This window comes from Perca fluviatilis, chromosome 7, assembly GCF_010015445.1.
Source record: "Perca fluviatilis chromosome 7, GENO_Pfluv_1.0, whole genome shotgun sequence".
In the NCBI taxonomy this organism is placed as follows: Eukaryota; Metazoa; Chordata; class Actinopteri; order Perciformes; family Percidae; genus Perca; species Perca fluviatilis.
Window position 1 is genome coordinate 39488449 of NC_053118.1, and position 21698 is coordinate 39510146.

Consider the following 21698-nt stretch of genomic DNA (forward strand, 5'->3'; position numbering starts at 1 on the left):
TTGAAGATAATGCCCCAACGCTTCTCTGTTCGGTCCGATCTTCACTGTGAAGGGGCCAAAACAATCAACTCCAGTTGAATAGAAGGGTGGCTTATAGAGGCGTGCGCGAGCAGGTGGCAAATCCGCCATCTTAGGGACAGAAGGATTGGCACGCCATGTCTGGCATTGCATACAGCGACCCTGATACCTTTGACGTGCTTCCCTCCCCCGCAGGATCCAAAACCCGACACGTAGCTCACTCAGCACTCTTTCCGGTCCAGGATGCAGGAGGGTCTCGTCAAAATCCTGGATGATAAGGTTGGTCAGCGGATGCCTATGATCTATCACGATCGGGTGAATGGTGTCTAGTTCAAGCTGCTCCATTCTCCGTAACCTCCCGACTCTGAGGAGTCCTGTATCCTTGTCATACTCGGGAGATAATGAACCCAAACGGCTGGAGGTTGGTATGGGTCGATCAGAGATGAGAGCCTTTACCTCCTCTGGGAATGACTCCAACTGCGCTTGTTTTAATAGCAGATTCTCAGCTTTGGTGTAGCCGCTGCTTCACTGGGTGAGTCAGAGTTGGGATTGGCCCCGTGAAGGGACCGTGCTGTTGTCCGCATGAGGTCCTTCCATGTGGAGAACTGGCTGACATCAGGGAGTTGAGGACAGGTGTCGACAGTCATATGTCCGCAGAAGGAGGGTTTCTTCAACTTCGCTGTCATCTCTTGCTGGATGGGATGATGGGTTAGTCGGCCAGTGATCTTCTGCGTGTCTTAGGAAATCAGGGCCTTGATGCCAACGATGTGGTTGGCACAACTCTTTCAGGGTCTTACCCCTTGTGATGTCGTCAGCAGGGTTGTTTGCATTATCCACGTATCTCCAGTTTTTCACCTCTGTAAGACCCTGAATCTCTGCCACACGTGTGCCCACGAAGACTTTGTAGTGACAAGATTCTGACTTGATCCAGTGTAGAACTGTGGTGGAGTCAGACCAGAGTGTGATCTTCCTGATGGGTAAGGTGAGCTCAGTGTGGAGGATGCTGGCTAGTTGAGCACCGGTAAGCGCAGCACTCAGTTCTAGCCGTGGCATGGACAGCTGCTTCTTTGGCGCCACACGAGACCTGGCCAGGATGAAGGAGACATGAACTTCCTTCTGAGCGTCTTCTGTCCTTAAGTAAGCAACAGACCCGTAAGCCCTCTCAGAAGCGTCGCAGAAGATGTGCAGATCTCTGATGGATGTCGGTGAGTCTGTAGACGCTGGTGCATAACATCTCGGGATTTCCATCTGGATGAGGTCTGGAATCTCCCGTTCCCAAGCAAGCCATCTATCACGGAGGCTCTGTGGCTGAATCGGGTCATCCCAGCCAATTTGTTCCCTCCAAAGATCCTGAACTAGAATCTTGGCTCTGGTGGTAAATGGTACAATATAACCTAGCGGGTCATATTGGCAGGCAAGTACCTTGTAAACGTTCCTCAACGTTGGTTCAGTTCTCTCTACGGGTCTATGTTTGTACTTCAGGCTGTCACGGAGGCAATCCCATCGTAGCCCGAGAGTTGGCTCCTGAAGGTCTGTGCTGGATTGGGACAGCCATAACTCACTGCTCTCGGATCTGATGTCGGATGGAAGGTGTTCTATGACTGCCGGGACGTTGCTAGCCCACTGGCGTATCTCGAAGCCCCCGGTGTGGAGTAATTGGCACAGACCATCAACAAGATCCTTTGCTTCCTCCTTTGAGTGAGTACTGTGGAGACAGTTATCCACGTAGAATGACTGTTCAACACAATCAACAAGATAGCTGTTGGACTCACTTGTGTCTTGGACGTGTCGCTGCAGGGCATAGATGGCACAGCAAGGGCTGCACGTAGTGCCGAATGGCAGGACTTGCCATTCGTAGACCTTTGGCTCTTCGCTCTTCATATCTCGCCAGATGAAGCGTAGAACTGGTTGGTCGGCTGGCAGAAGACGTATCTGGTGGAACATACCTTTGATATCACCACTCACTGCAACTGGGTACTGCCGGAACCGATGAGGACTCCTAGTAGTGATGGGCCTAGGGCAGGTCCAGGAAGAAGAAGGTCGTTGAGAGACTTTCCTTCATACTGAAAGGAGCAGTTGAAGACAATCCTGTCTTTGTTGTTGTGCCGCACCATATGGTGAGGTATAAACCACGATTCTGATGTTAATGTCACTGCCTCGGGTGGTATCTCTGCTACATAGCCCATCTTCTCTAGCTTCTGGATCTCCTGACAATAGACCTCAGCGCGCTGGGGGTCTTTAGCAAGTCTCCTCTCAGTGCTACGAAGACTTGGCAACACCGCTTCCATAGGAGCTTGAAGAGTGGTGGAGTCGGCTCGGCGGCTAACGGCGTAGCATATCTCCGGACCCCGTCAACATTGACCCTGACAGTGGATGTCTGGAGCAGGTTTAAGGCTTGCTGATCTTGCTTCGATCGGGTCACCTGCTTCTCGCTCAGATAAGGCAGTGTATCTATTTGCCAAAGACGTTCAACGTTCTTAAAGAGCTCAGAGGTAGGTGAAACTGTCGCTGTGAACAGGCACTGCTGCTTAGATGCAGGAACTTGGTCGGTACTGGTGGGACCTTGAAGTGACCAGCCGAGCTCGGTGTGGACTGCAATGGGCCCCCCTGAGGGGCCCAACTCCACCGGCTCTATGGGTGTCAAGAGATGAGGCATGTCAGATCCAATTAGCAGAAGAGGTTGAGCATGGTCTACAGGAGGCAAAGGCAGGTTTCGGAGGTGCTTATATCTCCGTTGGAGAGTTCTCACTGGATAACAATGTTCCGATAGTCCCAGGTTGTCAGCGGTGAATGCCTGACGTATGTGATACTTCCTTTCAGGTTTAGTCAGGGAAGACACGTAGAAAGCAACTGAGGCACCGTGAAGCTGCACTACGTCTTGGTGAACAGTTCGAAGGGTAAGTGTTTCAGGCTGTGCGGTGAGGTTCAGGCGTTGCACAGCGTGTGGCAAGATGATGCTTCGCTCCGAGCCGTCGTCTAGCACTGCATAGGTTTCCAGTACTCGGTCTTGATTATGAAGTAAGACTTTCACAACTTTCAACATCACCTTGGGGGATCTGCTTGGTCTATCCAGGTACACTTTTGTAGTCTGAGCAGTCACCATGAGGACACTCCTCTGGGTTTGTTGGACTGCATCATGCAGTACTGTTAGGTGTTGCTCTTTACAGGTATTGCATGGTCGCTTGAGGGTGCAAACCTCAGGCTTGTGAGATCGTCCACACTTCCAACACCGCTGTCCATCCGTAATCCACTTCACAATCTGGTTTGTGTCCAGTTTCTTAAACTCTGTACAAGCGTTCAGGAAGTGTTCTTTGTTGTCGCAGTGAGGACAGTATGGTTTGGGTTTGGATGGGGACTTTGGTTGTGCAGACTGTCCTTTGGAGCCATGGTCACCACTGGCAGTGAGGAAAAATGCTGTCGACTTCTCCTTCGATTTGTTGAAGGGACGTTGGTCCTTCTTCAGTGGCCTAGGTGCTTCATAGTTATAAAGTGAAGCTGCTCGACCTGCTATGCGCTTAGCTTGAGATTTCATCTGTAGCCAGGAGCTCAGATCAGGTAGAGTGTACGTTTGATCGGTACCTGTCTGAAGAATACCTTGGTTCAGGCAGTATTCCACAAACCCATCACGATAGCTTGGTGGCATCTTGCTCAGCAATCGGTCGACATGGGATCCACATCGTAGTTCGTAGCCGTTCTGACCCTCCAGGGTCTTAAGCATGCCTACCAGTGACTGGATGGATAGGGCGAACGCATCAAAGGCTTCAGGGTCACCAAACTTGAAGGCTGGAGTGTTAAGGATGGCACCTAATTCACTTTGGACGAGCTGACGGGGTTGACCATACTTCTCCTGTAGGGCCTGCATAGCTGTTGTATATGGTCTTGGATCGTGCATGTAGGCTTTGGCTAGCTGGAGCGCACTCTGTAACTTCAGGTGTCCAAGGAGCACTTGGTACTTATAATGCTCGTTCAGGTGCAGATGGCTGTTCAGCAGGTTGTCGAGCGCCATCTTCAATAAGGCAAAGTCACTTTCTTTACCGCTCTCAAAGCAGGGAATCATAGGTTTGGGAATGCCGTAGGATGTGGCGGTGAATGGGAGCACAGCAGCTGCCTGTGGCTGTTGTGGACTGGACTGAGGCAAGCCTGAAGCAGAGCATGACGTTGCCTGGACAGGGTAGGTGAAGGCTGAGTTGGATGGGTGATACTGTGGCATAGATGCCAGGTTGTAGTTTACAGGCGCTAAACTAGGTGGCAAGGATACAGGGGGAAGAGCAGACTGTGGCAGTGGAAGGGGAGGTGGATACTGCACAGGAGACGGAACCAGAGGTTCGGAATGCGGAGCTGTGTGGAGCACTGGAGGCAGGGGCGAGGCCGCAGGAGGTGGAACCACAATCGCTGGAGGTGGAGTTGTGTGAAGCACTGGAGGCGGGGCCAAGGCCACAGGAGGTGGAACCACAAGAGCTGGAGGTGGAGTTGTGTGAAGCACTGGAGGCGGGGCCAAGGCCACAGGAGGTGGAACCACAAGAGCTGGAGGCGGAGCTGTGTGAAGCACTGGAGGCGGGGGCGAATGGTTACCTGCATTGCTATAATCTGGTGGACATGATGAGCATCTGGCACCATCAGGGTCCTGTGGTTTCTCTTTAAGTAGAGAAGTGACCATCTTAGCTATCTCCAGCTCATTCACTCTCTTCTTTAGCTGTCTTCGCCTCTCCAGCTGCCTAGTTAGCGACTCTTGTGTCCTAATGGCTTCCTCCTGTAGCTGTTGGGCTTCTCGGGCTTGAGATTGAAGTCTCTGACACTCCTGCTCAATGTGTTGATCCTCCTCTATGTGTTGTTGTAACTCCTCAAGCTCCATTTCTTTCACTCGCTCCTCAAGCTGGGCTGTTTCTAGCTCTGATAAAGTAATAGAGGGGAGTCTGCTCATGGATGAGCGAGATGACCGTGTGGACCTGGGATTTGAGCTCCTCCGAGATGAGCATGATTTCCGGCTATGTGAGCTCTGGGTAGTGGTGTGGGTTTGTCCCTCTGAAGGGGGGGTTGCCACCACATAGTCACTCAGGTAAGCTGGGGGGTGACGCTCTCTCTGCGAAGCACGTTGGAGTGCAGGCTCATCCTGGTCATCTGTAGGATCCATACCTTGGTTGTTACTCTAATCCGGCTCGAAGGACCATAAAAAGGAGATATTGGGTTGTCTCCAGGAAATAAACTGGTTTAGAGTGGCAAAGTGTGGAGTGTTAGTGTTCCCATTAAAGAACACGGATACAGATGTCCTGTTTTGGTTGATTTATTTGGCTGTGGTCTGTAATAATACAAAGTAACAATCAGTATAGCAATCACCATATGTAATGCAAATACATATACACTAACATAATAAAGGTACTAAGGTAGCGAAGGACTGTATTCAGTACTAAAGTATACCACGGGATTCATGTAACATACACAAATTATCTCACACGATACATACAGACAGCTGGTCTTAGCTTATTAGCTTTAGCAACGCTGATAACAATAACAGAGTTAGCATTAACTGATGCACATCTAAACAGTACACAACGTTAGCATCCAGTCAGACAGTATAATGTTGTTAATCTCACCTTATGTCATTTACACACAGCAATAAACCAGGGAGGTAGATGAACGTTAAGAAGCGCAAAGGAGATTACAATATATATCCACCGGAGAACTAGCGTAACAGCACGGCGTTTCACATGTGGTGCATTCAATAGTATCGGAACGGCTATGGTACGTTCAAGAGCGTAGGACATATAGAAACTAACAGAGAACTGGCTATTACTGAATAGAACTTATCTCAATTAACAATGTAACAATACATTAACAGTGTGGGCTTTCTAACAACCCCATTACAGGACTTCTATGAAACCGTCCCAAAGCACTCAGAGAGCAGTTTAGATTACTGGATAAGACTCAATAAAGCCATTGACCTTGCTGACGAGTGCCTGCGAAGACAGGGGAGAAGAGTGGAGGATCCAAGTCATGAAGTGACCATGATGTTTCTTAAACATTGTCCTGATCCCAGTCTATACACTGCCCTTAGAGGCAAACCTCTTGAGAAATGGACTGCTGGAGGAGGTTCAGGGAAATGATTGACAGCCACCACAGGGACAGGCAATCAGCCAGGGCATGCAAGCCACAAAATATAGTAAGAGTTAATGAAGAGATGACCCCCAATACTTGCGTATGGCACAACACCCTGTGGTTAATACCTATCAATCTACTAACGCAGAGAGTCAGCCTCTTTGAGTAAAATGATCACCCTCATGGAAAAGATTCTTGCCATGCAGGAGCAAAGCCTAAATCAAACCCAAGCTAAAGTGCCAGCAAATGGGCCCACTGCAACCCTAAATTCATGTAAAATCTGTAGGGCCCCAGACCACTCAACCAAAGCACACTGCTTTAGAGAAGGCCTATGCTTCAAGTGTTTTAAAACAGAACACAGAGGCTTTGAATGTCCAGGAAGGAAACAAGTGACTACAACAAATGTAGTCACATCCCCGCTTCCAGACTCAGCTTTAAACTAAAGGGCCCACACTTAAAGGGGAACAGTGTGGGCAGAACATGAAACAACCCCAAAGAGTCCTGCTGATGTTAAAACCACTGAAAATGAGTTTTATTCAAAGCAGCAAGTGATCTACAAGCGTGGAACCACACCCAGAAACGGCAACCCCAGACTGTCTAGCGAGGGGACTGGTTACAAGAAAATAGATGATGAGGATGATCTTTTCTATGCCACAGCAGTAATTGAAGGAAAAGTAGAACTCTTAGCTCTTGTAGACAGTGGATCCAAAACCTGCACGTTAAGTGAGCCTGCTAAGCGCATCCTCCGGAGTGGCAACATTATTGATGGGCAGTCAAGTCAGCCAACAGAGAAAGTCCTGATAGGTTGTGGGGGAATGAGACAAAACCCTAAATATACATATGAGTTGAACATAGATCTACTTGGCTGCAAGATGACAGTTTCTTTCCTAGTTGTCCCAGGGCAAGTAGATGATATGATAGTGGGATCAAATGTAATGAGACATATAATGAGACAAGTGAAAAAGAGTGACTGGTTTTGGGATAATGTTTCCCAACCAGCCAGAGAAGACTCTCATGAACCCCTACTCGATCTACTGTCCAATGTGGATCGTTGGCATGGCAACAGGATACCAAAACGAGTGGGGACTGTTGTGCTTAAGCAGTGTGTGACTCTGGAGCCGCGGCACGAGCATTTACTTTGGGGAAAGCTTAAAGAGGAAGTGCAGGTGTCTGTTGGAAGCACTGTTATGGTTGAGCCCAGTGTATCTCGTTCTGCACCAAGAAATGTGTTGGTAGCACGCACTGTCTGCCCTTTGTGGGGGGATAAATGGATCCCCATGAAGGTAATCAATCCTCTTGATCGTCCCATTGTCCTCCGCCGTAACACCAAGCTGGCTCAGCTACACCCATGCCTGGCTCTTGAAGAATTGCAGCTTGACACTGTCAGTGAAGGGAGTTCTGGTAAGGCAAAGGCAGCTGTGCAAAATCTCATCCAGGCAGAAACACCAGGTTCAGAGTGCCCCCAGATAATGCAGGAAGACTACATGCTAAAACTGCAGGAACTAGGTTTAGCAGAGATAGATGTACAGTCCTGTGACGTGTCTGATGTCTGGAAAGCAAAACTCGTTGACCTAATTTCTCAGTATGAGGGAATCTTCTCCCGTGACAAGCTTGATTGTGGAGAAGCAAAGGACATTGTCCACAGAATTCGACTGAAGGATGAGCAGCCCTTCCGATTGCCATGTAGGAGGGTCCCGCCATCTGACTACCAGAAACTGAAGCAGACGCTGGATGCAATGGAGGAGAAGGGCATTATCCGTAAATCCAACAGCGAGTGGGCCTCTCCTCTAGTGTTAGTTTGGAAACCATCTGGAGAACTCAGAATATGTACTGATTTCAGATGGTTAAATCAGAGGACAGTAAAAGATGCATACCCATTGCCGCACCAGGCTGATGCCCTTGCTTCACTAGGTGGGAATTGCTTCTTTAGCACTATGGATTTAACGTCAGGATTTTATAACATCCCAATAATGATGGAGAAAGTAAATATACAACTATACGATGCCCTGCCGTTGGGCTGTATGAATATACCGGAATGGCTATGGGCAACAGCCCAGCAACATTTGCTAGGATGATGACGTCAAACGGCGATTTGGATTACCTCATCTCCCTTCTCTGTTATCTGGATGATCTCCTTGTTGTTCGAAAAAGTGAGCAGGAGGCATTGGATCGCCTAGAGATGGTCTTCTCCCGCCTCAAGGAGCATAACCTGAAGTTGGCACAGAAAAAGTGCTATTTCCTCAGAGAGTCGGTCAAGTTTTTAGGTCACATCGTCACTGCAGAAGGTATTGCCACTGACCCAGAAAAGGTGTCTGCAATCAACCAGGTGACAGCGGTGGACTTGATGGAGGGTGATGGGGAAACCCCTTCACCAACCAAAATAAGATCCTTTCTTGGCATGGCCAACTACTACTCACATTTCATTGAAGGGCTGTCAGGCATGGCAAAACCATTATTTGGTTTAACTGCAGGGCAGAAGACCAAGAGGAAAAATGGAAAGCCACAGGCTAGTAAGCCAAGACGTCTAAAGCCTGAAGACTGGACTACTGACTGTGAGCTGGCAGTTGAGAAAATCAAGAGGGCGGTTACTCAGACTGCTATACTGGCCCACCCAGACTTCAAGAAACCATTTGTCCTCTTTATTGATGCTTCAATGGATGGTTTGGGGGCAGTCCTTAGCCAAATACCTGAAGGTGAAAAGAGACCAAGACCTGTAGCCTTCGCAAATAAGACGTTGTCCAAGTCGCAGTCTCGCTACCCAGCTCATAGATTAGAGTTCTTTGCTCTCAAATGGGCTGTATGTGATAAATTTGCACATTGGCTAAAGGGGAACCAGTTCACAGTCCTGACTGATAATAACCCTCTGACATATATCATGACCAAGCCTAAACTAGACGCCTGTGAACAACGATGGGTGTCAAAGATTGCACCCTTTGACTTTGACTTGAAGTACATACCTGGAACACAGAACATACCTGCTGACCTTCTGAGCAGACGTCCATTTGCAAAAGTCTTTGAGGCTAGTGAAGCCCTAGAGAAAGGAGCACAGTGTCTAACTTCAGAGTGTATACAAGAAGCATTTAGATTGTCAGTCAACGTCCAGACCAATGCCAGTTACCTGTCACAAAATCAAGATGGAGACCAAGTTGGAGTGACTGGAGAGGGAGTCAAAGCACTCTTGGAATCATGTTCGGAGTGGGAGAATGGCCGGCCAGTACGTGATGTTAAGTTCGCCCAGTGCTCTGGTAGTCTATTGCAGGGTGGTGTGCCTGCTCTCCCTGCCTTCTCTGCAGAAGATGTCAAAAGGAGCCAAAAGGAAGACTGTGCCATAGCTCGTGTGAGATTCTTTGTTGAGAGGAGGAGGAGGCCCTCACGTAGGGAGAGAAACCATGAGACTGCTGAAGTTCTGAGGATGCTAAAACATTGGGAAAAGCTTGAGATGTCAAATGATATCCTCTACCGGAGATCAAAGGATAGAGCTGGTAGGAAAAGGTATCAGCTGGTGCTGCCTGCTTCACTTAAGGCTGTTGCTCTCAAAGGAACCCATGATGATGCAGGTCATCAAGGACAGGGCCGGACGCTTCATCTGGTGCGCCAAAGATTCTTCTGGTCAGGGATGGATGGAGAAGTTAAGGAGTATGTCTCTCACTGCAAACGGTGTGTGGTTTGCAAGACGCTTGAGCCTGAGGCTAGGGCACCATTAGAATCAATCAGGACAAGTGCACCACTCGAGCTGGTTTGCATAGATTTTTGGTCAGCTGAAGGGAAGAATGGAGAAAATGTTGATGTACTTGTTATAACAGATCACTTCACAAAGTTGGCCCTTGCATTCCCCTGTCCAAACCAGACAGCCAAAGTGGTGGCACAGAAGTTATGGAATCAGTTCTTCTGTACCTACGGCTTTCCACTTCGGATCCACTCAGATAAGGGGGCTAATTTTGAGAGCCAATTGATTGCAGAACTGTTACAGGTGTCAGGAATCAAAAAGTCCCATACCACCCCATATCACCCCATGGGGAATGGGCAGACAGAACGATTTAACCGTACGCTCGGAAACATGATCCGCTCCCTTCCAGCAAGAGCAAAAGAGCGATGGCCACAGATGATACAGACACTCACATTCTCATACAACTGTACCACACATGAGACAACGGGCTTTGCCCCATTCTATCTAATGTATGGTAGGGTACCCAGATTGCCTGTGGACATCATGTTTGGCAACACGCTGAAGAATGATGATGTGGTTGCTCATGACACCTACGTTGAATCTTTTCAGAGGGACTTAAGAGAAGCTGTAAAGATTGCCCAGAGCAACACCACAGAAGCACAGAAGAAACAAGCAAGAGAGTATAATAAAAGGATCAAGGGTGTCCCACTAGAAGTTGGTGATCATGTTCTGTTGGCAAACAGAAAAGACAGAGGAAAAGGTAAATTGGCTGATCTGTGGGACTCATCGGTACATGTTATCACATGGAGGGATTTGTCTGTGCACATCTACAGAGTTGAAAATCCTACTACTAAGAAAAGTAAGGTCGTCCATCGGAATTTCATTCTTCCAGTAAACTTCCTGCCAGTGGTGGAACCAGAGGAAGCGTCGACAATTTTCTCCACAGCCTCAGAGGGGGTGGCTGATGAAGTGGAAACTCTGGGTAATGAACCCTTATTTGGCACAGAGAGGGAGTTAGGAGATAGAACAGCTGCCTGGATACTGAATGGCCACCGTCCTAAGAAGTCTAGTATCAGGGAGGGCCCAGACACTCTTGAGGACAACCTAGTGGGGGTTACTGTTACGACTAGGCTTGATATAGAGGGTCACCAGACTACACCAGTTGAAGAGGAGGATATGGCTTCCTTAGATGACAGCAGATCCAGTGGGACCAGCAATCAGAGTATTGTGAGTGGGAGTAATGTCTCTGAAAATCACAGAAGCGAGTCTGAGGGTGATATTGGGGATGGCACAAGCGAACAAGAGGCATTGCATGAACCCGGGGACAGTAGGAGTGACTATTCCATGTCAGTGACGACTCCAAGTGGAATCAGTAGTGTAACTGGCTCGGCCGGCTGTTCTACATGCATTACTCCAGAACGTCACTACATGCCACCAAGAGGGAACTTATCTATGACTCAAGGAAGGAGTCAAGGAGCAGAACTGTCAGAGACTTTCTTCAGACCTGAGGGTTCAACGACAACCAGAGCAGGAAGAGTAGTAAAACCTGTTAGAAGACTACTTGAGTCAATGAGTATGGTTATGGGAGAGCCCGCAAGTAAGGAACCTCTGGCTGCCTTGTTTAAAGCCCTTTTGACTCTTATAGAGGTGTAATCCATTAATAGGGTCTTTCAGTTAAACTTTTAGGACCCAGACAATTTAGAATGTAGGTATTTTATCAGAGGGTTCTTGGTTATATGTATAAGGGCATATTTCTACCTGGCAAAGTGTTTTGCTGTCCTATTGGACGACTCTGGTCAAGGTAACCCCCTATAAAGAAAAGAGTTCTCACCTGGTCTAAAAGTTTGCTGTAATTAAGGAGGGGTGAATGTAATAGTGTGTTTTGTGTATATTCCAGCTAACTTTATTTTTTTAAGTGGTACTGTCTCAAAAGGGGAAACAGGATGTTCCATTTGTCGACAATGACAGGGGGAGGGTATAGATTTTACTATCTTCTTATAATGTTATTTAAAATACAGTGATTGTGCTAGATAAGCCTTGTCACTGTTGTTGAATTGTTTCCAACTCAAAAGAAAGTAGTAATGTTTCATGTACATTTATTTTCATTTAGATATGTTGATAATTGTGATCGGCGAATCACCTGTGTATTGTGGTACATGCTCATGAGCGTCCCTCTCTCAGTCTGTTTTGGAAACTGAGAGAGACAGGTATGTTGACGGAGTATTCCGCTTATAAATGTAATTCCAATGTTGATGTACTATCCACTACATGACTATGTTCTGGAGGAGTGATGAGGGACAGATGTGGTGTGTAGGGCTGGAGTCTGTATTGTAATGTGTTTCAAAGTTATTGCGAAAGTTTGTATTGCACTGTGTTCCTTTTAAGTGCCGGCTGCTTTGCCGCCGTGTGTTCAGAGTAGCGCTCAACACACACGGCATTATGGGAAATGTGGTTTTCCTGTGGGATTTGTATAGAACGATTGTGATGTGTAATTCTACTGTTCTAGTGTGTGTGCACATATAATGTTTCTGTGTTTACCTGTGATCTATTACACATGAGGCAGGGCATGTTTACTTTATTTTGCATTTGTTTTACTTTATTATTTTATGTATCCCTCACAGTAGTCTGAGAAGAGGGTGTGTGGAACTGATGCAGTCCCTGTCACATGTTGTGTCATTACAGGTATGGTTGCCAAAGAAAATAACCACTATACGATCATTTCAATTAATGTTTTACTATATTGTGTAAATGTTTTGTTATCTTTAGACTGTGTAAATGTTTTGTTATGCTCAGTCTGTTTTGGAAACTGAGAGAGACAGTAGTCTGAGAAGAGGGTGTGTGGAACTGATGCAGTCCCTGTCACATGTTGTGTCATTACAGACTCACTCAGTAAAGCAAAGATCCAAAGAGATAACTGTGGTGTCGTGGTGATTTTGTGGTGTGTCCTGAATCCGCTACATATGCCAGCTACATATATACACACAGAGACACACAGAGCAGTGAATGTTGTTGATGTAAAGTAAACTGATCTGATGTGATCTGGTGTGATCTGTTCCAGGTTTAAGAACGTGGTCTTTGACATCGTCCCTGGATCGGAGAAAGGAACGTTCAACGTCAAAGCTCGATTCCTCGGCATCGAGATGGAAGAGTTCCCACTCAAATACCAGGTAGGAGCTAACAGGCTAATGGGCTAACACGCTCACATACCAGGTAGGAGCTAACAGCTAACACGCTAACGGGTTAACACGCTCAAATACCAGGTAGGAGCTAACAGGCTAACACGCTCACATACCAGGTAGGAGCTAACAGGCTAACACGCTCACATACCAGGTAGGAGCTAACAGGCTAACACGCTCACATACCAGGTAGGAGCTAACAGCTAACACGCTGACGGGCTAACACGCTCAAATACCAGGTAGGAACTAACAGCTAACACGCTCACATACCAAGTAGGAGCTAACAGGCTAACGGGCTAACAAGCTCTAATACCAGGTAGGAGCTAACAGGCTAACATCTCACAGCTTATGGAGTTCATACATACCAGCAGGGAGTTCAGAATGGGTCTCTAACATGTGTCTAAAGTGTGTAGTTTGTGTGTGTGTGTGTGTGTGTGTGTGTGTGTGTGTGTGTGTGTGTGTATAATATGAGAGTATAGTGTGTGTAATATGAGAGTATAGTGTGTGTGTGTGTGTGTGTGTGTGTGTGTGTGTGTGTATATATATATAATGGATGTGATTGTGTATATATAATGTGTGTAACGTGTTTAATGTCTTCAGGATCTGCTGCAGCTGCAGTACGAAGGTGTGGCCGTGATGAAGATGTTCGACAAAGCCAAAATCAACGTCAACCTGCTCATCTTCCTCCTCAACAAGAAGTTCTTCAAGAAATGAAGTCCTGCTCTTCTTCTACTCTCCTATCTCTGGTTTAATATCTACAACAGAGTGACCCATCCTCTCTACACTCCTATCTCTGGTTTTATATCTACAACAGAGTGACCCATCTTCTCTACACTCCTATCTCTGGTTTTATATCTACAACAGAGTGACCCATCCTCTCTACTCTCCTATCTCTGGTTTAATATCTACAACAGAGTGACCCATCCTCTCTACGCTCCTATCTCTGGTTTAATATCTATAACAGAGTGACCCATCCTCTCTACACTCCTATCTCTGGTTTAATATCTACAACAGAGTGATCCATCCTCTCTACACTCCTATCTCTGGTTTTATATCTATAACAGAGTGACCCATCCTCTCTACACTCCTATCTCTGGTTTAATATCTACAACAGAGTGACCCATCCTCTCTACACTCCTATCTCTGGTTTTATATCTACAACAGAGTGACCCATCCTCTCTACAGTCCTATCTCTGGTTTTATATCTACAACAGAGTGACCCATCCTCTCTACGCTCCTATCTCTGGTTTTGTATGCTACTACATCATGTTTTATATATCTCATAACTAACTAACCAATCAGCTAAGCTTTATCGACATGTTATTGCTGCATTATTGCACATTTTAATAAGGGAACCAAATAGTTAAATAATCATGAGACAGGGTTGGTGTTGGGCATCTTCTCTACACTCCTATCTCTGCTGTTATGTCACTACGTTATCTTTTATATATATATTATATATCTATCTCTATATACGTCACTGTACTTGTGTTTGTCTCTCACTCTCAACGTGTAGTTCTGCTTCCTGTCTGTGTTTTAATCTCACTAGAGTTTAAACAAAGTGAAGCATCTTCTCTACACTCCACTCTCTGTTTTTATACGTCACTACGTTTCCTGTTTTTATTTCCTGCTAATCAGACAGAGTGAGATATCTTTCTGGCTCCTATCTCTACTCAGGTTTATTATTAATAAACAGACACTAGCTGATAATTTAAGAGATATCATGTACCTTCAACACTAGTCTTATTTTGGAGGGTGTAGTTTGTTCGAGGCCATAAATCAGAAACCAGAATCTGAGTTATGATATGATCTTTGAGTTTAAATACATTTTAGAAAAGAAGCTGATCTGATCAATAACTGTACATATTTTCTGTCACTTTCTGTTTTCTCTTTTACTTTTCTTTTTGAAACGTGTTAATAATAATAAATTGAATTTCTAAAGCGCTTTTCACAGATTCAACGTGTTTTGACTTCATTGAATATGTGAACATCTTTAGCTGTTGTTTGATTGGTCCATTGATACAGATCAGGGCTATTGGAGCCATTACACCACTTAGATTGATTTGGTTTATATATCACGTTGGTTATGCTAATTAATCAGCAGTTTAATGTTAATATACCTCGTTGGTTATGCTAATTAATCAGCAGTTTAATGTTAATATACCTTGTTGGTTATGCTAATGAATCAGCAGTTTAATGTTAATATACTTGTTGGTTATGATAATTAATCAGCAGTTTAATGTTAATATACCACGTTGGTTATGCTAATTAATCAGCAGTTTAATGTTTATATACCACGTTGGTTATGATAATTAATCAGCAGTTTAAAGGGGTGATAGAATGCAAAACTGATTTTACCCTGTCATAGTTGAATAACGACAGTTCGGTGGGTAAATAGGACATACATAGAAGCTCAAAGTCCCACTGACACCCCTTTACTATGAAAATCTCATATTTTGAAACTGCCGCTGAAAACGGGCGAATCTCAACAAAGCTAGTTGCTTGCGTAAGCATCTCAAAAACCGGAACCTTAAGAGAACAGTCACGCCCCAACATTTACATAGGCTACACAACTGACCTGAGATCAGGTAGTCTTCTGAATCTAGCTAGGTCACGCAGATCTCTGCTATTCCATTACAAATTCACTTCTGAAACTTTTTTATGCGAGAAATCAACCATATAAAGCTCAAATATGGGCCGCTTTACGAAAAAGGATGGCTAATTGCAAATTTTCTCCGACTGTGTGTCGGAGTTTAGTGCCGGTGTTGGTGCTGCCTGGGTTGCTACATCGCCGCCCTGACCGCAGTGTCAGCGAGCTTATTCGCCGCAATCTTTACGCGGAGCGCGAGGTCCAGTTAATCTTATAATGGGTTGTGTGTTGAGTTATTTAAACAAACAATCGGGGAAATAAACACCTCTTGTCCACGAGTCTCATTGATAGAGCGCGGTGAGATGGAGTCCATCAATGAGAGCTAGCTAGCCTCCTCCTAACTCTGACATTCACAAAAATACATTCAATTGAAATCCGAAATCGGACAAGTGTTAGCTAAGCATTGTAAGACCTTGAGGAATCTGTAATATTCATGCCGTGACGAAATTCAAACTGTAAATATACTTTAGTTATGCAAAAGTGAGCAAGCTGGCACGTAATAGCCCGACAAACAATGTATAACTTTGCAATGAGACCTGCTGTCGAGTCTCCCATGTGTTTCTATGTAGTTTGCTCAAACCAATCAGCGCGCAGCTCATTCTGAATATTCATGAGCATACCATATTTGGAAGAAAAGCTCTTGTTCCAAATAGGGCCATATTCACAGGGTAGTTAAGGGCCTAATAAAATATCATTCGGGCAATTTTCAGCCCAACCAATGTTACATACCCCATTAGGAGACCTTAAGGAACAGTGTAAAATACCCTATATAATCATTCTATCACCCCTTTAATATAAAGAAACCTGATGTTGGTATTCTCAGAAGAACCTTTGAGATTGTTGGATGCACGCTGTAAAAGGTAGTCTCCCAAATCAAACATGGAGATTTCCTTTGTTCTATTTTATAATAAATTGAATATCTTTTGGTTTTGGACAAAATAAGATGATGTTTCTGTCTGTTATTGTCTCTCCTTAAAAACAGCAGCATCATAACCATCAAACATTTAGAGATCAGAGCTGAAGATGAATAGATTATTTTAGTTAGTGCTGCACTTGTGTTCAGTCTGTTCTTGTTTCTGACAGAATATAAACTGTGTAAGAGAGTCAGGGCTCCATCTGGTGGAACAATCCTCAACTCATCCTCACACAGACACATTTATCTCTCTTCATTGTTTCCTTTTTGGTGAATGGTTCCCATAGAGATCCCCCCAAATGATAAAACAACCAACAACACACCCAAACTCTTTAGTTTGCATCTATGTTTGATCGTTTTGGACCTCCATGTGCTCATTGTGGCATTATGATTGGTTTGCATGAATCTGTATTTTGCATGCTTTTGCAGAAATTAAGTGTCTACTTTCAGTCATTTAGTGTCTACTTTCAGACATTTAGTGTCTACTTTCAGTCATTTAAGGTCTACTTTCAGACATTTAGTGTCTACTTTCAATCATTTAGTGTCTACTTTCAGTCATTTAGTGTTTACTTTCAATCATTTAGTGTCTACTTTCAATCATTTAATGTCTATTTTCAGTCACTTAAGGTCTACTTTCAGACATTAAGTGTCTACTTTCAGACATTTAGTGTCTACTTTCAGTCATTTAAGGTCTACTTTCAGACATTAAGTGTCTACGTCATTTATTTCCATAACACCTCATCTGAGCTTTCATTTTCTCAAAGGCAGAGCAGGATACCCAGGGCTCGGTTTACACCTATCACCATTTCAAGCCAATTGGGGAACATAGGCAGGCTGGGGGGACCTCCATGTGCTCATTGTGGCATTATGATTGGTTTGCATGAATCTGTATTTTGCATGCTTTTGCAGAAATTAAGTATCTACTTTCAGTCATTTAGTGTCTACTTTCAGTCATTTAGTGTCTACTTTCAGACATTTAGTGTCTACTTTCAGTCATTTAGTGTCTACTTTCAGACATTTAGTGTTTACTTTCAATCATTTAGTGTCTACTTTCAATCATTTAATGTCTATTTTCAGTCATTTAAGGTCTACTTTCAGACATTAAGTGTTTACTTTCAGTCATTTAGTGTCTACTTTCAATCATTTAATGTCTATTTTCAGTCACTTAAGGTCTACTTTCAGACATTTAGTGTCTACTTTCAGTCATTTAGTGTCTACTTTCAGACATTTAGTGTCTACTTTCAATCATTTAGTGTCTACTTTCAGTCATTTAGTGTCTACTTTCAGACATTTAGTGTCTACGTCATTTATTTCCAGAACACCTCATCTGAGCTTTCATTTTCTCAAAGACAGAGCAGGATACCCAGGGCTCGGTTTACACCTATCACCATTTCAAGCCAATTGGGGACCATAGGCAGGCTGGGGGAACTCATATTAATGTTAAAAAACCTCATAAAGTGAAATTTTCATGCCATGGGACCTTTAAGCCAACAGGTTAATACCACTCACAGACTACTAACCACCTTTCTTCCTTTGTCTTTCCTCTCTCTCTATTTTCTCTCTTTCCTTTTTTGAAAACCAGATTTTGATATAACGTTACTTGGCAACATTGTGGTCACTGTAGTTCTGGCGCATCAACTGACTGCAACTAAACACCGTCACGCAGTGCGCTAAGGCAGGATCAAACCATTTCATGCAGATACAGGGGGGTGGTCGGTCAATATGGATGTTTACTTTTTGGTCACTGGGGATATTTAACTTTTACTGCCAAAAACAAGTAAAAACAAAGAGATCGTCAATTTTACTATAATATTTGAAATATATATATATACTGAATGATGAGGGTTTAATAATTTTATATTAGTTTTTACCTATTTTTTGTCAGTACAGGCCAAAAGTTTGGACACATCTTCTCATTCAATGCGTTTCCTTTTATTTTCATGACTATTTACATTATAGATTCTCACTGAAGGCATCAAAACTAGGAATGAACACATACACAAATATGTACTTAACAAAAAAGTGTGAAATAACTGAAAACATGTCTTATATTTTAGATTCCTCAAAGTAGCCAACCTTTGCTTTTTTATTAATAAGGGAAACAATTCCACTAATGAACCCTGACAAAGCACACCTGTGAAGGTAAAACCATTTCAGGTGACTACCTCATGAAGCTCATTGAGAGAACACCAAGGGTTTGCAGAGTTATCAAAAAAAGCAAAGGGTGGCTACTTTGAAGAATCTAAAATATAAGACATGTTTTCAGTTATTTCACACTTTTTTGTTAAGTACATAATTCCATATGTATTCATTCATAGTGTTGATGCCTTCAGTGAGAATCTACAATGTAAATAGTCATGAAAATAAAAAGGAAATGCATTGAATGAGAAGGTGTGTCCAAACTTTTGGCCTGTACTGTATATACAGTATATATTCTGTATATATAAGCCTCTAAAGTCACTGTAAAATAATCCTGTAATATCATTCATAAATATTTGGACACAGACAGGGTTTTTATGCTTTGGATGTTATTTGAGGTTTTGTTTTCAATTTTTTCAAAGTTTTTGACATTTTTTCAATTCAATTAAATTAGATTCATAGTATCAATTCATAACAACAGTTATCTCGAGACACTTTACAGATAGAGTAGGTCTAGACCACACTCTATAATTTACAAAGAACCAACATTTACAGTAATTCCCCCAAGAGCAAGCAGTGCGACAGTGGCGAGGACAAACTCCCTTTTAGGAAGAAACCTGGGACAGACCCAGGCTCTTGGTAGGAGGTGTCTGACGGGACAGACCCAGACTCTTGGTAGGAGGTGTCTGACGGGACAGATCCAGACTCTTGGTAGGAGGTGTCTGACGGGACAGACCCAGACTCTTGGTAGGAGGTGTCTGACGGGACAGACCCTGGCTCTTGGTATGAGGTGTCTGACGGGACAGACCCAGGCTCTTGGTAGGAGGTGTCTGACGGGACAGACCCAGGCTCTTGGTAGGAGGTGTCTGATGGGACAGACCCAGACTCTTGGTAGGTGGTGTCTGACGGGACAGACCCAGGCTCTTGGTAGGTGGTGTCTGACGGGACAGACCCAGGCTCTTGGTAGGGGGTGTCTGATGGGACAGACCCAGGCTCTTGGTAGGTGGTGTCTGACGGGACAGACCCAGGCTCTTGGTAGGGGGTGTCTGACGGGACAGACCCAGGCTCTTGGTAGGGGGTGTCTGATGGGACAGACCCAGACTCTTGGTAGGTGGTGTCTGACGGGACAGACCCAGGCTCTTGGTAGGGGGTGTCTGATGGGACAGACCCAGGCTCTTGGTAGGTGGTGTCTGACGGGACAGACCCAGGCTCTTGGTAGGAGGTGTCTGACGGGACAGACCCAGGCTCTTGTTAGGCGGTGTCTGACGGGACAGACCCAGGCTCTTGATAGGAGGTGTCTAACGGGACAGACCCAGGCTCTTGGTATGAGGTGTCTGACAGGGCCGGTTGGTGGGGGTGATGAACAGTGACAGTGACTAGAAATAGTAGTTGTAGTAGTTCATGGCATAGCAGGGCACTGCAGGGTGTCACAGGACGTAGCAGGGTATAGCAGGGCGTCACAGGACGAAGCAGGGTATAGCAGGGCATCACAGGACATAGCAGGATGTAGCAGGGTATAGCAGAAAGTATCAGGGAGTGCAGCAGGACCACGGCGAGTAAACTCCCCAGAGCTAGGTTAACAAGCATTTCTGGAAAATTGAAGCACACAGATGGAAAGAGAGATGATAGAGAAGCTCAGTGTGTCTAATGAAGTCCCCCAGCAGTCTAAAACTATAACAACATAATTAAGAGAGACAGGTTAAGGAGAGGAGCCTGCTCGGGCTAGAACTCTCCCCAAACGGATCGGGCTGTACTGGCCTGTCTCCCTCTACTGTGATTATATCATTGATTATATGGTAGATGAGTCTAACGACTATGAAGAGAAGCAGAGAAAAGAGAATATCTGCAATCATTCAGAATTGATTCTGCTTGCACCAGGACTTTAACTCTCCTGTTGTCCTCGGGTCAGATTTGATCCATTTTCACAAAGTTTCTATATGAGAAATTTGGGGTTTCCTTTGAACCAAATTGTCAACGAAAAAGTATCGTGGATGTTTTCCTACAATGTTCTTCACATGTAAAATAAATTATCAGTTCACTACTTTTATTGAATTTGGGTGTTGTATTAAATTTTATAGCATTTGAAGAAAACAAATTATAAAAGTGACAAAACGTGGGAAAAACAACAGAAACTTCAAACAAAGTAAAGAAGAAATCGACAAAGACATCGAAAAAACGTCGTAAAAGATTGACAAACGTCGGGAAAACTGACAAATGTTGAAAAAAGTGACAAAAGAATCAGGAAAAGCATCAAAAAGTGTCAAAAAAAATGACCAAAGCTATATGACCAAAAATGAAAGTTTTGATATTAAATTTTGACCCAAAGAATTGAAAGTTGCATGGTCGCCAGGAAGAAAACATCTTAGTAATGAAGTGTGTTATCATGTGATATTCCAGGTATCTCTCCTGCTGCTGACTCTAGAACTCATCTCTCTCCTGTCATTCAGGTAAATATACTTTAGATTATTATTCTGTCTTTAACACATTTAAACTTCTCTGATTGGTTTAGATTCTGTTTCAGCTGCAACAATAAAAACACAAAAGGTTAGTTTTTATTTTCAGTTTGATGGTCTCAAACATTTCTCTGTCTGCCGTATTCTATCTGCATCAGGATGTTTATTTATGAGTTTTGCAGAACTACATTCATACAACTAAAACCATATGGTAGGTACGGAGTCCATAGAAAAAAGCCAAATCTGGTTTCTTATCCACTAAAAGTTCTGTTGTTGCTGCTGCCAGACTCAGATTATTATTCTAAGTGTCTGACAACATTATGGGATGGATCCCTACAGAGATAGACCTTTTAGTTAAAGAGTAAGATCCTTCTAATTTAACATGAAACAGCCCGAAATCACCATCAGCAAACTCCACCAGACTCCATGTAAATAATCAGGCCTTTAAGCATGTATAGAGCCAGCATATTTCCACCAGACTCCATGTAAATCAGGACTTTTAGCGTGCATAGAGCCAGCATATTTCCACATGTAAATGGGTGAATTAAGGGTTTATTTCAACCAAACCAGAGTGGTGATTGTGATGGGG

The 21698-nt window shown here is 44.3% G+C and overlaps 1 long non-coding RNA gene and 1 pseudogene across 1 annotated transcript; both read left to right on the top strand.

Moving 5' to 3' along the window:
• Window positions 1–14872, top strand: part of LOC120562492 — a 46038-nt pseudogene extending 31166 nt beyond the window's left edge.
• On the top strand, window positions 10898–12689 carry LOC120563030. The gene is made up of 2 exons (XR_005639896.1): window positions 10898–11985; window positions 12400–12689. It is a non-coding gene; the product is annotated as an uncharacterized LOC120563030 (long non-coding RNA).
• Window positions 14873–21698: the final 6826 nt, after the last annotated feature.